The following is a 15706-nucleotide window of genomic DNA, read 5'->3' on the forward strand; positions in this document are numbered from 1 at the left end:
CAGAGGAGAGGACACGCAGTAATGGGTTTAAAGTACAACGATATAGGCTAGATATCAGGAAAAAGTTTTTCACAGTCAGAGTAGTTCAGCAGTGGAATAGGCTGCCTAAGGAGGTGGTGAGCGCCCCCTCACTGGAAGTCTTAAAGCAAAGGTTGGATACACACTTTTCTTGGATGCTTTAGGATGCTTAGGGCTAATCCTGCGTTGAGCAGGGGGTTGGACTAGATGGCCTGTATGGCCCCTTCCAACTCTATGATTCTATGATTCTATGATTCTATGATTCTATGATTCTATGATTCTATGATTCGTTCCCGGCCTCAGAGAGGCATGCCTGGCCTCGACCAGAGCCAGGGCCTTTTTGGTCCTGGCTCCGACCTGGTGGAATGAGCTTCCGGGTGAGCTGCGGGTCCTACAGGACCTTTTTACTTTCCGCAGTGCTTGCAAAACAGTGCTCTTCTGCCAGGTCTATGGTTGAAGCCAGGTCAGGCCAGGAAGAGCAATTGTGGTCCCCCTGTTGCCAACAACGAATACCATTCTGGTTTGTCATTCCTTTCTCCTCCCTCTTGCAGTTGAGTTAGGGGGGTCAAGGGTTCTACCATCTTGCTTCGCTGTTTCTATTGTGTTGTATGGATGCTGTGATAGTCCATTTTAGCAGAGGTTTTAACGGGTTTTTAGCTGGATTTTGTAAACCACAATGAGCCTTTGGGAGTGGTGGTCAGTAAATTGAAGAAATAAATAAACTGTGCATGAATCTACAAAGTAGGGTGCTTTGAGTGCATGGGCTGCTGAACACTGACTATAATCGCATTTAATATTTCAAGCTGGAGAAAAATATCTGGGGAATGCCTATCTGTATTAAAATTAAACATTTGTATACTGAAGAAGGAAATCACAAATTCTGGTATCATTATTTTTGTTTGAACTTATAAGAGAAATATTACTAAAAATCAGCTGTTTTAAGCATATCATTACAACTCAAATTCATCTAAGAATTGTGAATATTTTGACCCTCAACATATTTGGTACCTTGAAATCTGCACACCACTGTTCAAGAAAATAGGACACTTGCCCATTAGCAAACTCTCGTTAAGATATTGATTCTGTGTACATTCAATAATGGCAGAAATTACAACTCGAGCCAGGTAATCCATCAATGCAGCTTATGCTGAGAACATGTACGCTCTTGAATTTATTGCAGCATTTACTATGCTGTTACCTAAATCTCACATTGAACAAGACTTAAATATATCTGGCCTGCAGTTCCCACTGAGTAGAAAAATAATGCCAAAATAATTCCTAAATAAAATACACAATGATTCACAAATATAATTGGTTGGATTCAGTGACAAAGCCTACAGAAGAAGTTGGTAAAACACCTTTTTATACTATCTGCTTCCCCAAGCAGCCTGTTGCTTATTCCAAATATGTTCACCCAGGATTCAGACAGTCTCAAAGAAAATGCACCACTGTATGGAACACTGCAACAACAAAAAGGGAACCAGATAAAGCCACAACCTGCTCTGCTAATACAAGGTGCTACTGGAATATGGAGAAGGAAGCAAGTATACCAGCTTCCCTTCCATTGCTGCAGCGTTGCAAATTATGGCACATTTGGTTTGTAGGGCTTTGACTCCAATAAAAGGCTTTTTGTGCAAAATCACTGTATATACTCGAGTATAAGCCAAGTTTTTCCAACACACTTTTTACACTGAAAAAGCCCCCCTCGGCATATACTCGAATATATATGGTAATAGAAATAAATTGTTGGCTGTGTGAGGCCAGCCAATCATTGCAATGCATTTTGCATTTGCAAAATGTATTGCAATGCTGAGGAAGTTAGCCTACAGGAAAGCATGTTTTTGGGGGAAAACATTTCCTGGCCAAGCATAGAAGGTTTTTCCTTTTTGAGAATCTTCTGTGTATAGCCAGGAAAATATATAAGGCTAGGGGTCTTCTTACCTGCCTTATGTTGGCCTCCTAGCCTGTCCTGCTCTTATAGTCTGACTCCCAGAGAGTGTGTTGCTGGCTGAGGATCATCGCTGGAGAAGACATGAACAGCTTGACTGAGGGACTCTGATCTTTTTTTTCCTCTTGCCTTCACTCTTCTTCCTCGTCTTAATCACTTCTTCCAAACTATTCTTTTGGTGTCTGTGGGTGGGGTGGGTTTTGGGGGTGCTTTGGGATTAGGTGTTTCTTTCTTCTTTTATCTGGGGGGCAGCATTGTTTGGTTTTGTCTTCTCGAGGTTGTATTCCTTTTAAAAGTTGATTTTTACAGTTCTTTCAGTGTTCAGTTTTACAGTTCTATATTTCAGTGTTTTTTTCGGGGGGGGTACTGTTGTTGTAGTTAGTCCATTCTCCCAGTTTGGTAGCTGTTGTACTTGTTGTAGTAGGTTGCCAACTTCGGGTACTGTTGTTCTGCTTTGGTTTGCTGGCCTGGGGAGGCACTGTTTGGTTCTCCTGCCAGAGGTGTTCTCAGAGCAGTTCTATCAGGACTCTCTCAGGTGTCTGGCATGAGGAGAGGAAGGGAAGGTGATTGTAAGCTGCTTTGAGACTCCTGGTTAGTGAAAAATGGGGTACAAAAACCAGCAGCTATTCATCCTCTTTTCTGTATCTGGTGGGGGAAAGGCTGGATGGGAGAGCCTGTGATGATGGAGTATGGATTAAGCACTTAGGCAACCCTGAGCTCATCCACTGGAGGACAGTAGGGTAAGGTTCACACAATAATCCTACTGAGGATTATCTTCTTTTGCACTTACAGAGCTAGTTTACGGTTTTTCTTTAAAATATTCAAAAACATTTAACCTACTGATGCCTCAATTAATGTAATTTTATTGGTATCTATTTTTATTTTTGAAATTTACTAGTAGCTGCTGCATTTTCCACCCTCGGCTTATATTTGAGTCAGTAAGTTTTCCCAGTTTTTTTGTAGTAAAATTAGGTGCCTCAGTTTATATTTGGGTCGGTTTATATACGAGTATATATGGTACTTACTACTACAAGCTTTACCCTTCAGTTCAACCAAATTTCTCATCTCAAATTGCAGGTCACTCAAGATTAAGGCTTTAAAAAATCTCAATCCTTCCAAGATTATTTTTCTGACTTCCAGCATGGTGAGATCATTAGTAACAGGCATGAAGAACTGAAGTATGAAAAAGAAAACACCTGAGGCTTGAGAACATGGCAAAGTATATGGAAGGGCTACAATGATGCTTCATCGTTTGCATTTGCTACATTTCATGCATGACCCTGGACAAGACATTATATTCACATCCTTTACTCTGAAGATGTTTCATTTCAAACATTTTATTTCAAACCAAGTTGTAGCAGCAGAAAGTCTTCTATTGCTTTATTTTTCCACCCAAGAATTTGTTTCTAAAAAACTTTTGGATGTCACTATCTGTAGATTATTATCCCATAACATGCCTTTCCCTCCAATGGAGTCTTAATCTGCTTGCTATATTTATTCAAATGCAAGTCAAGGGTTTTTTCCTGGTATGTCACCAATAAAATTGGTGTCACCATACATTCCCAAACAAGTGACTGTTATGCCCAATAATTGTTTATGTGTATAATTTTTTTTAAATAGGATTCTTGTAACATTCAGGATCAACTACTGTTTGAGTAAAGAACTAAATCATGCCCTGTCCATTTTATCTTTACAACCAAGCTGTCAGTAAGGTTAGTCCAGGGGTAGTCCATGGACATCTGGAGGGCCACAGTTTGACTACACCTGGGTTAGTCTGTGTGACTGCCCCACAATCACTCAGCTAGCTTCCACAGCAGAATGAGGATTAAAACTTTGGTCTCCCAGATCCTAGTCCAGCATTTTGCTGGTGTATATTATGCAAGTTGGACAGTTTTGAAGTTGTAATTAACATTTTCCAAGAAATTATCCCTAGGGACCACACGACAGAATACTTTTCTTTAAGTTTGTACCCTGCAAAACCAGATATGTAAAATAATGTACATAAAAAAACAAATCATGAAATTCATCTGATTGGCTGCATAAATTAAATCAAAACCAAAGCTCAATTTGAATTTGAACCTTTCCTCTCCCACCCTGGAAGGGATATTTTAATCACTGATCTAATTAATTTACAAACCATGTAATGAATTTACAAACCACACACATGATGCTGCAGAGAGTGAGAATGAAATCCAAGTGCCCCTAGAAGCCTCTCTGGAAGAGAGAAGTTCTGTTGCAATAGATGAGGGTACCACCATGTTCATGAGACAACATGCATAGATTTTGTGTCAACAAGTATTCAATGCCTTTGATTTCCTTCTTAAGTTTAGAAATCTATTTCGAAGGTCATGGGAAGACTTAGTTCACTAAGAAGAAAGATGACATGCTTTTCCTAATACAGGAAAAAAGTATCTTTGCTTTTGCTCACTAAGCAACAGAAGCACTAGAACCAGCCATTCCCCAGTTCTATTTCTATCTGGAGTAGGTCCCCTGCTTCAGTACGCCAGCTCTAAGCAGGCAGCATCACACAAAAGCAGGAGTTATTTTACATTTATTTACAAGTCTATAATGTTTCTAAATAAATCCTTTAGAATTCTCTACACGAGGTTCAAACGAGGTCAATTTATGCACGGTCAATTTATGCACCATTATGCAAGCATCAGAATATCTAAACTGCAATGCTTCAATGCACATGTGCCTATTCAACTAATTTCATCTCTGGTGTTCTTTACATTTTAGCTATTTGTATTTAGAAATAAACCACTTGTCATTAGGTGTTTCTGGCACTTATTCCCAGGGAAGAACTGCTGTCAGATCACATTGTATTTCCACTCCGATTTCATTTTACTGTCCTAGCCTTTGCTTCAGCAAAGATATAATGAGAACAGGAATAGAGAATAAGATTGCAGCTATAATACTGCCTTTGCACAAATCTATGGTGAAGCCATACTTGGAACACTGTAGTGGGTTCTGGCCACTGCACCTGAAAATGGATACTGCGGATGTTGAAAAGGTACAGAAAACACCAATCAAAATTACCAGTTACCCTATGAGGATCTGTTAAAACACTTAAGGTGTTTAGCTTGAGAAAAATACAAGTAAGGAAGACATGATATAGAGGTTTATAAAGTTAAGTATGGCATGGAGAGCAGACACGGAAAAGCTTTTCTCTCTCACCCATAATACTAGATGCAAATGAGCAGCCGTGTTGGTCTGAAGTAGCACAATAAAATCAGAGTCCAGTAGCACCTTTAAAACCAACAAAGATTTATTCAAGGCGTGAGCTTTCGAGTGCAAGCACCCTTTGTCCGACGAAGGGTGCTTGCACTCGAAAGCTCACGCCTTGAATAAATCTTTGTTGGTCTTAAAAGTGCTACTGGACTCTGATTTTATTGTACCCATAATACTAGAACTCAGGAGTATGCACTGAAAACTGAAGTGTGGGAGATTCAGGACAGACAAAAGAAGTATTTCTTCACAAAACACATAGTTAATTTACGGAACTTGCTGCCACAGGATTTGGCCATGGCTGCCGACTTGGAAAGCTTTTAAAGGGGAATGGACACATTCACAGAGGATTCCGTTCTCAACTGTTACTTATCATAATGGATATCTACTCTCTCCAGTACAAAAGGCGGTATGACTCCCTAAACAAGTTGCTGGGGAGAAGAGGCAAGATGATGCTGTTGAGAACTTCCTAGAGGTAACCAGTTAGCCAGTGTTAACAGAATTCTGTACCAGATGGTTCTAATCCTGCATGGCTTTTTTATATTCATAAGAAAAACACTGACAAGTAAGAAAAAAAATTACATACAGGACTTCAAGATGGGTTGCCATGTTAGTTAATCTGTAGCAAAATATAAGTAGTTCCTTAAAGACTAACAAAATTTGTGGTACAGAAGGAGCTTTTGTGAGTCACTGCCTACTTCTACAGATATCTGTTCTACTGCTACAGACAGATTAAACATGCCTACCCATCTTGATCTGTCTCCACAGAAGGCATCACATTAAGCTGCACAGAATGAAAATTTATCAACCTTGTGAAAGGTATCTGAAGAAGTGAGCAGTGACTCACAAAAGGTTACAGCCTACCACAAATTTTGTTAGTCTTTAAGGCACTACTGGACTCTTACTCTTTCTTACTGACACAGAACTACATCACGCTAGTTTCCGGAATTTCCCTGCCATTTTATACATTAGGCAACAATCACATACTTAACATTTCTATATGACTTTCCCCTAAAAGTTAAAAAAAAACCTTCAGATCTACTGTCATAAACTCTATCACCCTTCTGTGTTAAAGGACTATAATGTGCAGATGTGCAAGCTATGAGAACATGTCCAAAATCAAGGTGATATCTGAAATATGAACTTCCAGCTTATTTTTTCCACTGTTAGCATCATCTTTTTGTGGAACTTATTTACAAGTCAGTTCACTTTTGGATGCATTTATTTATTAGGCTGTCATGTTGGCTGCTTGCTTTTGGAAAATAGGTGGGCATTAATTATACCTGTACCTCTCAAGCACTATAATTTTTACTACAGATCATTCAAGGCTCCCTTCTATAAGAAGTTATAGGATTTTGCCAGCTTTGTCAAATATCATTCAATAAATTATTAAACAAGAGAATTTCTAATAAAGAACATGGGGTTTGGAGTATGGCTAAGACTCAGTGGAAGGGTTTCTGCTCTGTGTGCAGAAGGTCCCAAGTTCAATCCCTGGCATCTCCAATTTATAAAAATCAGTCAGTATTAGATGAGAAAGATATCAGGCCAAAAGCCTGGGCAGACATTTGCCAGTTAGAGTGACTGGACACACAGTTTGACTCAGTATAAGGCAGAAACAAAGTTAAGGGTGATTTCTAAAATCCAAATTGAAAATTAAAATCCATATTGAGCATTAGAATCAAGCACACTCTAAACTGAGCCCATATCATTTAAGGGTTAAGAACATAAGAAAAGCCATGTTGGATCAGGTCAGTGGCCCATCCAGTACAACATTCTGTGCCAAAACCAGCTGCTATCAGGAAGTCCACCAACAGAGCCAGAAGCCCTCTCAACCTTTGCTCTCCAAGCACCAAGAATACCGAGCATCACTGCTCCAGAGAGTGTTCTACCTATATCTTGTAGCTAATAGCCACTTACGGACCTCTGTTCCATGTTTATTTAACCCCCTCTTGAAGCTGTCTATGCTTCTAGCTGCCACCACCTCCTGCTGCAATGAATTCCACATGTTAATTACTCTTTAGGTGAAGTAGTGCTTTTTATCTTTTCTCTGACTTCTGTATCCCACACATAATTTTGTATACCTCTATCATGTCAGCCCTCAATGGCCATTTCTCTACGCTAAAGAACCCTAACTTCTATAATATTTCTGCCCCCAAGCATCTCCCCTCTCCTCTAATCAAGCTGATTAAAATATGCACTGTACTTCTGCATCCTTTACAACACTCTTCCTTCTTTCTGACTGGGATATAAAGACTTATAGATCTCCATTCCTGCTCCGATCTGACAAAGTGAACTTTGACTTTTGAAGGTTTATATTCCAAAAATCTTGTTGATCTCTAAGGTGCTACTCTAATCTGTCCCCCGTTAGGTAGTCAAAGCAAAATGCTAGAAAAACAAAGCAATTTCCACCTTTGACTAAAGTAACTAAAAGAATAAGGTTTAATGTGCATGCAGACTTCTTGAGATGAAAGCCTTGAATAAAACTGTGTTGGTGTTAAAGGTGCCACTGGACTCAACCTCTGTTCTGCTGCTTAGACCAACGTGGCTACCCACCTGAATCTATCTTAACTAAAGCCATGCTGCTCCAAAGTGAAATTTTAAAAGTTTGAAAAGTAAGCCAGTGCAAGTTTTTAATATGATTAAATCATCCAAGTGAACACTTTGTTTTTCTTGCAGCTACTACATTAGGCTGCTATTTCTTTTACTAATTACTTGCTGAGAAATATTGATTGTGAGACAGATCTTCAAAAAATTAATGGCCAGTAGAGTGATCGGAAGCCTCTTGTGGCGCAGAGTGGTAAGGCAGCCGTCTGACAGCTTTGCCCATAAGGCTGGGAGTTCAATCCCAGCAGCCGGCTCAAGGTTGACTCAGCCTTCCATCCTTCCGAGGTCGGTAAAATGAGTACCCAGCTTGCTGGGGGGTAAACGGTAATGACTGGGGAAGGCACTGGCAAACCACCCCGTATTGAGTCTGCCAAGAAAACGCTAGAGGGCGTCACCCCAAGGGTCAGACATGACTCGGTGCTTGCACAGGGGATACCTTTACCTTTACCTAGAGTGATCGGAATCACTGTATACCATGAAGATAATGACCTGGGAAAAGGAGGTATTCTTTCCCCAGTTATCATCTTCATAGTATACAGTGATTCTGATCAGTGAAAAGAGTTTTATTTTTTTATGTTAGGTTATGTCAGTTCTGATGGAATTACATTAAACCTTTATACCAAAGCCTTGCAAAACTGAACTATGGGAGCAACAAGCCCCAGAACATTAAAGAACACATTGGATATTCATATTCTTTAGCACGTAGCCTAGGTTCCAAGAGGTCTCTGAACATCAATGTACATTTTATGCCATATAGCTGTTCTCAAAATTAGTAGCTTGAAATCCTGCTAAAGAGCTACTATTGCTACGATAGCCAAAGTCCCTGGAGAAAGAATCAAACTTCTGCTCTAGCACAGGGTTGCTTTTTTAAAATACAAGTGATTGCCTTCCATTGCCACCAACATCACAACTTCTATTTCTAAAAGTAATTTTATATGTAAACATCTTTTCCAACATAATTTTAAACTAGAAGCCCTGTTTAAATTCCATGTGCAAACATATTAACGTGAAAAACATACATTTACTGTAATAAAAATGAGCTGGAAGTTTTGCAAGAAAAGAAAATAACAAGGGAAAGTTAAAACCCAGCAGTCTTTGGGGCTGAGACCAAAAAAATCTTGATTGTATGCGTGAATCCGCAGCAAACCATAAAAGAAGACATTAAATGAATTTCATTGTTTTCAGCATCATAACAACACAAAGCAGACTGCAAATGCAAGATATAACTGCGGGCATCAGTTATCTGGAAATGTTGCCTCTGACTGAGAAGTAAAGTGTCCTTTCCAAGCAGTTTCCAGGATACTCATTTCTTCCATAATATATTAGAGGGCACAAGCAGCCTGTTCTTCTGCTCAGAAAACGTTGCCCTTTGATGACCAATTCTGTGCTACTGCCCCACAATCCTGTTCACTTCTTTAGGTCTCAATTAAAAAAAATTAAACAGAAAAAGGAAAACGAAATCAAACTGCTTCCACCCAACCCCGTTCATAGCAAGGACTTGAAATACCCAATCTTGTGCTATGCAGGAAAACCTGTCCCACACCTTGCAGTTAAAACTAACATCACTGTGACAAGAGAAAAAGCTAGTGCTGATGGCATAAAATGACAAAGCCACCTGAGAAATCAATGCTTTGCTTCCTATAGTGGTTGTGACGCTGCCATAGTGGATCTTAGAACCCGAAGGAATACCGGAGCAGAGCACCAGAACCTGGTATCACCCAAATGGGCTTGTTTGCTTGGTGTGCCAACACCCAATATGGACCCAACTGGAAGATGCCAGAAGTAGGTAGAACATTATTGCAATAATGGGAGTCTCAGTGACAAACCCGAGAATTCCATTACTAAGAGTCTAATGATAACCTTTCATAAAATGTGACAAAGAACATTTTAGACATGTGCAGATACCTTTCAATTATTGCACACATATATTTCCTTCTTATCTGTATAAGCACATTTTTGTCAAGTATAAAAATATATCGTACTCTTATGTGACCAATTTATGGTTAGCAAAAGCAACCTTCATAAAAATAGTTCCCCTTATCTCCCTACATCAACAGTTTTGCCTAGTCAGCTATGTTCCCAGACAGACTTCTTGCCCACTTTACCGCATCCTACATAGTACAATAACCTCTTCCCTATTAGCTAGAGTCAGTCAAAGTTGAAGCTAGCCCGTAAAACTTAAACTATGCACTCTTAAAATGACATTAGCTTTGTCAAGCTTGCCTATCAATTTCCCCTTTTACTCTTCATGCCAAAATCAGCCACTTTTTGCTTCAACCTGCATCTTTAAGCTGTGTGCAAGGGCACTAATGAGACAATTTTGCTTCTGTTGTCATCCATTTAATGGCCCCCTTAAATTCATGTGCTGGCATCTTATGAGTGCTGGTTATTATATTATTATATTATAATTAAAAAGTGCTGGTTATTATATTATTATAATGATGAAGGGCAATATGGAATGTGGCTTCTTTGCTTAATTCCCCCCCTACAAATCAAATGCACTGTTCCCTATAAGAAATATTATATCCTAGCTGGCACCCCATATAGCTTACTAGCTTCCCTATCCCTGGTTTTATGTTGTTCTTTTATTGAGAGACGACCCAGTCTTGAGAAACGTGGAGCAGCAAACAGTCCAGCTTCAATACCACGCCAAGAAAGATCATTCCAGATGGGTTACCCTGTAAGTCTGCAGCAGCAAAATAAAACAGGAGCCCAAGACAGAGACCTCAACGTGGACTTAAAGACCCCCCCTCCCCCGCGTGATACCTCTCTGAATACAGAGACGACCACCCCTTCGTTCGTTTCAAACAAGATCCCATGGAAAAGGACTCCCCACCCCCCATGCACACACACAGAAGGCTGAACTCAAGAGGCAGACCTAAGGAAAGAGCGGGGGCGGGGAGGGGGCAACAGGCAAGCAAGGAAAACTGGACGCCTACGAGAAAGAAGAAAACACGGCAAACGTGGGCGGCTGAGGGAGAAGGCGCTCTATTGTGGGCGAGCGGGAGGCGGCAGGAGAGGGGACGAGGAGGGCCCCGGCTCCCGAGTGAGGGGCGTCGGGCCCCAGAGGATGCCTCGCGCCAAGGTAAGAAGGCAGCCAGGTGAGGGGTCGAGCGGGTCGAGGGCGCTTACCGGCTGAGGGAGTCGGGGGAGGCGACGCCCCAGCGACTCCTGCGGCGGCGGCTGCTCCATCCCCCCCGGCTCCCAGCGCCGCCGCCGCCGCCAACTCCTCTCCTCCTCCTCCTCCTGCCGCCGCCGCCTCACGGGAAAGACGAGATCGACGCCGAGTTATTGCGCAAGCGGAGGGAGGGGGGGGAGAGGAGGTCGCGCGCGCCGCACATACACACAGTGACGTCACGGCGAGCCACTTCTCCGCGTGCTGGGAGGAGGCGGAGCAAGGAGCCGTTCGAGGGGCTGGTTCCACCCTCTTGCCCGCCTAACATTGGAGGAGGGGGAAAAAGGGGGCGGGACGCTAGACCACAAGGAGAGGGGCGGGGCTTCATCCTGGCTTCCTGCGTGGAGGTTCGGGAGCTTCGCCTCCGAGCGAAAGGCGCTTCCTCTTTCTCGGGGTTACCATGGAATCGTCGCACGCTTGGCTGCGTGCCAGGAGCACGTGTTCCTCTGGGGGAGGGGGAGAGACGAGCGGTTTTTTCTTGCCTCCCGGGCAGGTTTTCTGCTCGCTCGTGGGGGAGCTGCCATGTTTGTTCAGTTCCTTTTAAGGGTGTTTTAAGGTGTGCGTTTGCTCTGACTTGGACATTCGTGCAGTCGCCATACCTTTGTAGAGCTGCGCCGTGGAGTGTGGGGAGCCTAAATGCTGGATGGGATTGAAGCCTTATTGGGAAGTCTCCCTTGCTGCCTTCGTTATATAATATGCGATCCGAAGAAAGGAGGGGATCCGGTTTCTCGGCTCCCCTTTCTGGTTTACGACGCTTTTATGATCTTAAGGCCTTGTAAATATACGGACCATAGATACTAGTAGCACAGGTGTCTGGCCAGCATCGTGTAGTGGTTAAGAGTGGTGGCTTCTAAACTGCGCCTCCACATGCAGCCAGCTGAGTGACCTGTCCTGTCATACCTGCCTCACAGAGTGTCTGTTGTGGGGAGAGGAAGGGGAGATGATTGCAAGCTGCTTTGAGACTCCTTTGGCCAGTGAAAAGTGAGATATAAAAACCAACTCCTCCTCCTCGTATTCTTAGCTTTCTGGGGACAAAACATGGGGAGCAATACCCTCCAAAAGCAGTTTATCAAGTTGCATGTTACTGAGGGCATTATCAATTTATTCTGTAGCATCAAATCCTGCACTGGAAAGTATTTTGCCTAGGATTAAAATTAACCCACAGTCTGTTCATAGTTTAGAACAAATCACACCATCTGCAACAAGTAAAGTGGCAGGCTTGGGCACTATGTGGGACCTTTTGTATAGAATTGTACATTTGAGACAAAATGTGTCCTGCCTCCCTCCAGGCCAGCAATGCATAAAAGGGAACTCAATTCTGGATAACTCTGGAAACTCAAACAGAATTCTAAAAGGCAAAAACAGGGGCAATGATTCAACAACAGTGACTTCTAGAAGGCATGAATTGTCTTGAGAAATACAGACAATTAGAATGTATGCATGAGAACTCCCCTGCAATAACGCAAGAAGAGCTCTGCTTTATCAGACCACTGTTCCACCAAGTCCAGCATCCTGCTTGCCAGCCAGCCTGTGCCCAAGAGAACCAACCAACAATCCATAGAGGCCAGTCTTCTCCAGATGTTGCTTCCTAGCACTGGCATTCAGAAGTTTACTGCCTTTATACATAGAGAGTTCACTTAACTTATGCCAGCTGAATGGCATAATACTAAATATAATCGGGCCTCCCAGCCCCTCCTCACCTTTTTGCTGTTTCATTCTTCTCTGACACCTTTTTGCGCTTCTCACTTTCCACATGCCTGCTTGAAATGGTGGAAGAGAGCAAGGTGCTTTACATGCAACTCTTCCACCTGTCAATCAAGCCAGGCAACCAGTCCCCTTTCTCAGGGCCCATGATACCTGCTTTAAAAATAAATGAATTCTTCTCAATTGAAATGCCTATGCATAGATGCATAGTGCTTTTTTATTGCCACCCCTTATGGAATCTCAACAAAAGAAAACGGAACCTTTCCAAGGCAATATGTTTTTGTATATAATGAATTTCAATACAATTTCTTTTACAATTCTTTTATATACCAGAAGGAACAACCATATCGGCTTCTAAATATATTCTGGTTTTACAGACTTCATCAGTGGTTGAATCCTCCAATCCTAAATTCAAAATGTACAGATTTTTATCCATATTAATCATATTAAACAATGCAGCAAAGAATTACTTCAAATACACATACCTCCAAAAACAGTTTGTTGTATCAAAGGTGGCAAAGTCCTATTGCCTTTCCTATAAAATTAACAACACAAGTATATATCTAATCTGCTATATATCAATATTTGAATTAATATTGTCAAATCACAATTAATATTAAAACCTTACCTTACATTAACGCATGCACGTTTTCACCACCAGGGGGTGGTTCCGTGCATGCTCGGCACCCGGGCCGCTGGCTCTTCCCTACCCCCAGAGGCGGTCCTCAAACCTATAAAGGTTGGGGACCGCTACTCTAGGGTACTGCGGGGAATGCTAGTGAACGACCACTCCCAAAGGTCTAGGGCTGCTATCTTTAACTGCACCTAGCGGAGCAGATAAAATAAAGCTGTAAGGTCCCCAAGGGGGGCTTCACGCCTGCCGATTGGGCCCTCCAATTGTCAGTCTGGTGGCAGGGGACCAATTGCGAGCCGTGCACAGTGCGACTTGCAATTGGTCCCTTGCCGCTGGACTGACGAATCGGGAGGCGCCTCCCGATTTGGCCCCCTCCGAATTCGCTCCCATGCGGCTGGCCACCACCATTCCCTGGCTCGCCTTTGACAGGGCAGGTTGCCGCCTGCCCGCGAGACCAGGAGGACCCAGCAGTTGCGATTGTGTCGCCGGCGGCGGCCACGCTCCCGCCGGCCCCTCAGCCACTACCGTGCCACCGCCGGCCGCAGCCACACCAATAAACGGGACAACTGGCCGCTGGCCCCCACAGCCAGGAGTGGCCCACGGCGCCACCGCTACACGCGGTTGCAAGGTCGCAGCCGCCGCCCACCACGCCCAATTACACCGCGCCTCGACCGCCGGCCCACACAGCTAGGAGCGGCCAGCGGCACCCCATCCTCGAGCGGTGTCAGAGCCCATGGCACCCGGCCACCTTTTCCTGCCCTCCAGCCGCAAGTTCCTGCCGCGCCCTACCAAACCAATATATGTATGTATGTATGTATGTATGTATGTATGTATGTGTATATATATGTGTGTGTGTGTGTGTGTGTGTGTATACACATACATTCACACACACAATATATATACACACAATATATATATATATACAGAGACACAATATATATATATACAGAGAGAGAGAATTATTGGAGAAACCCTTCTGGGGCAGTCAAGAAAACCCAGGGTTTCATGAAACCCCTGTTGAGAAAGCCTGCTATAGGGAGAACTTATAGACCCCAGCCCCAGAGAGGCACGCCTGGCCTCAACCAGGGCCAGGGCCTTCTTGCTCCTGGCCCAACCTGGTGATATGAGCTTCCGGGTAAGCTGCGGGCCATGCGGGACCTTTCTGTCTTCTGCAGGGCCTGCAAAATGGAGCTCTACTGCCAGGTCTATGGTTGAGGCCGGATTAGTGCAGGAAGAGCAATTGGGGTCCCCCTGATGTGAACAACAAATGCTATTTCTGACTTGCCTCTTCTTTCTCCTCCCTCTCTTAGAAGGGTAAGGGGGGGTTGAGGGTTCCGCCATCTTGCTGTTGTGATTGTTGTTGTGGATGTTGTGATAGTCCATTTTAACGAGGGTTTTAATGGGTTTTTCATCGGACTTCTGTAAACCACCACGAGCCCCTCAGGAGTGGCGGTTAATAAATTAAATAAGTAAATAAATAAATACTGTAGAAAAACTCTTCCAAATATTCAGGTTTGTCCTCTACCTATCAAGCAATTTCCCTTTCCATTATGTCTAACAAACTTATTGACTGTATTTTGCATCTAGACTCAATATAAGGTTATCTCCAGTTAGTGAACTTCAATTCACCAAATCTTGAAAGTAATAGAGATAGAATCATGTTTAATTTCCCAAAAAATCTGCAAAGGGAACAGCAAATTTTTCTACAAAAATGGAAGAATTCTCAGGTTTGAAGAAGATTCTCGGGAAAAAATAAGTTGCAGAGCCATTGACATCTCTCGGCAAATGTCATCCAAAAACCCAGTTTACTTCTTGGGTTGCCTAGCAACCCAATATCGCTGCCAAAAAAAAGCTTTTTTTAAACATAGGAACTGGCAGCGGGGAAAGAACAATTGAGTGCATTGGGGCAGAGGCAAAATCAGAAGATTGAAGGCATGGGTGACAGGGAGGTGACAGGGAGGAGACTGAGAACAAACAACTTTCAACTCCTGGATGCTCCTGATCAACCAACCAGCAGGCTCTTCAGCATTTATTTGGGCCTGAAAGAGTGGCCCCATGGAGCACTCCACAATGCAGATGGCCAGGGAAACGAGAATGGGATTTGTACTCCCTCCCCCCTTCTCTTCTTCTAGTTAATTGCACTCTGCCCAGCCATTGACATTTGCCTCTCTATCTACCCAATGGGGGCACTCCCAACCAATTAGATGGTCAAAGGATAGTCCAGAAAACAAAGATTGTGTCTAGATTTAAGGTTGCTAATTTCTGCTCTGCCCTGACTTCAGTATGCAGTTTTATATATATGGTAACCATTAAATTTCAGTTTGATATTTGCATTCTGAAAGAGATTTTGTAGGTACCCAAAGTCCTTCAAATTAAAATCTCTCTCACACACACA

General features: G+C 42.9%; 1 protein-coding gene across 3 annotated transcripts in view; it reads right to left on the reverse strand.

Annotated features, from left to right (window-relative positions):
• TMCC1 (transmembrane and coiled-coil domain family 1) overlaps positions 1-11160 on the reverse strand; it is a 165613-nt gene extending 154453 nt beyond the window's left edge. For 2 of the 3 annotated variants that reach the window (XM_077325315.1, XM_077325314.1), the window contains exon 1: positions 10931-11160. The gene's annotated coding sequence lies outside the window, so the exon portion shown is untranslated. The remainder of the gene's footprint in view (positions 1-10930) is intronic. The other variant, XM_077325316.1, reaches the window with a different exon arrangement.
• Between the last annotated feature and the right edge of the window lie 4546 nt (positions 11161-15706).

The sequence above is a fragment of the Paroedura picta genome, chromosome 3, assembly GCF_049243985.1.
Source record: "Paroedura picta isolate Pp20150507F chromosome 3, Ppicta_v3.0, whole genome shotgun sequence".
NCBI lineage: Eukaryota > Metazoa > Chordata > Lepidosauria > Squamata > Gekkonidae > Paroedura > Paroedura picta.